This window comes from Cupressus sempervirens, chromosome 8 (assembly GCF_028749045.1).
Source record: "Cupressus sempervirens isolate cs-2001-9-10 chromosome 8, ASM2874904v1, whole genome shotgun sequence".
Classification (NCBI taxonomy): Eukaryota; Viridiplantae; Streptophyta; class Pinopsida; order Cupressales; family Cupressaceae; genus Cupressus; species Cupressus sempervirens.
In genome coordinates, this window is record NC_143125.1 from 666,483,621 (window position 1) to 666,485,709 (window position 2,089).

Genomic DNA, 2,089 nt, shown 5'->3' on the forward strand with positions numbered 1-2,089 from the left:
GTTCCGCCTCTAGTGAAAAATAATAATAGATTACGATTGGTATTTATATGTCATTTAAAGGGAGTGAGTTATTCTATGATTGTAGCTTGTGTTGCATAATTTGTATTTAGAGGATATTTTATATTTTAATCTAGTATAATATTAATCTTTTTTTTTTCTTAAATATGTATCTTATTCATATTCTAGAAATGAATGTAAAATTTTATGATTAAACATATATTTTTTTTATAGAAATATACTTTTCAAAATAAACATAATTAGATCATCTTGAAAATTTCACAATTTGACTTATTGTAAAAAAAAAAATTACTTATGAATATAAATATGATTAAGCTACATCAATCATCAAAGTCATCAAGAAAATGTTAGTTATTTACATTTTCTTATTGTTTTTGTATATTAAAATTATTCTTTAAAAATAAATACAAATATATTCGTGCATTACCAAGAGTATACAACTTTGTTTCTCTCCACAAATATAATTTAGTTGATAAGTTGTTCCAAACTAAAATCAAATATTCAGGGATGGTATTTTATTATCAATTTGTCAATTTTAAATTTTTCAACAAATAACAGCAAGAATAGTATTGTCATTGGTTTATTAATTTCTCTATAAGCTTTTGCATTTTTTGTTTTACTCTACTTTGTTTTGTAAATGAGATTTGACCTAGATGAAATTTTATGTTCAAATAAAAGAGTAGAAAAAAAATTGAACACCCACTTTATCAATTGTTATTGAATTTGCAATAAATATGCCTCAAAATTCTTTGATAAAAAGACAATTTCTTTTAAAAATTCATATCTTCATCATGTATTCCTATTTTCCAGGCCTTTGTAGATGGTCAATGGCAATAGAGCATATTCACAGCATAAACCAATAATGACATCATGATTTTAATATCTACAAACAATCAATTAAAAAAAAAGTACCAAATTGAATTTAAACATCACACACTAAGCTTATTTCTCAAACTTACGTCCTCTCTTAATGTGTGATGTTCAAGGGTGGCCGCACATAAGTGAGCCTAGATATGTGTAACAAGGGATGAAAGAAAGATTTGAGATGTTTAATTTAAGTGGATAAAAGTGAATTTAATTTAATATATATAAAATGAATCGTGAATACAATTAATTAATGCTAAGTCAATCCCCCATGATTCCCTTACTCTTATTCTAATTCTACTGTACAACCATCAGACTTTGGAAATGAGATTTAACTCTTTGAAAAGAATAAATATTGTTCCTCATTTTTCAGTTCCTCTATTCATCTTGTAAGCGATACGCTCAATAGAAATAATATTAATATTAAAAGAGAAACCAACAGAATTGCTCTCTTTTCACGATAGGAACGGACAGTGTTTATGTATAAAATACAGATAACACAAAAATTTGGTCCCGGCGGGGCTCGAACCCGCGACCTTCGGCTTTCTTGTTGAAAGCAGCTGTCTTAAGACATTTACTGTTTCATTCATAAGACCAACGCTCTAACCAACTGAGCTACGGGACCGATTTGTATTTACAGAATAATCATTTTTTTAATTATTATAAAGCTATTCTATATACTGCAATAAATACGGCGTTTGATTAATGGGTCATTTGTATGGATTGTGCTATCATCTCTCTAGACAGAGATCTAAGGGCCCGTTTGGTGAGTGGAATAGGAATACATATTCTGGAATATAACGTATTTCTGTTTTCCGTTTGATTCTGCCAATATTTGATGGGAATTCGCGGACCCGAAAATTTATGTTTTCTAAAATTTAAAAAAATAGAATAAGAATACGTATTCCAATAACACCTATTTTGGTGGAATTGCAAAACTCCATTTCTGGGCCAAAAATGGAATACTTATTCCATTTTTGCTTCGTATTCCAATCCCGTTTTGGTGCATCCAAACAAAGAATTCAAAATTTTTAGAATATGTATTCCTATTTCGCTCACCAAACAGAGCCTGAGGAGAGCATTGATATAAAACTGCCAGTAAAAAGTACTATAAAATTAGTTTAAAAAATTTCTCACAAAGATAAATAAAAAGTAAAAACAACTTTAAACTTTAATGCATATAAATGTTAACAAATAAGAAAAATAA

At 28.0% G+C, this 2,089-nt stretch overlaps 1 non-coding gene across 1 annotated transcript; it reads right to left on the reverse strand.

Annotated features, from left to right (window-relative positions):
* Positions 1-1,390: 1,390 nt before the first annotated feature.
* TRNAI-UAU (transfer RNA isoleucine (anticodon UAU)) lies at positions 1,391-1,507 on the reverse strand. The gene is made up of 2 exons: positions 1,470-1,507; positions 1,391-1,426 (listed from the first exon to the last, which is right to left on the reverse strand). It is a non-coding gene; the product is annotated as a tRNA-Ile (tRNA).
* Positions 1,508-2,089: the final 582 nt, after the last annotated feature.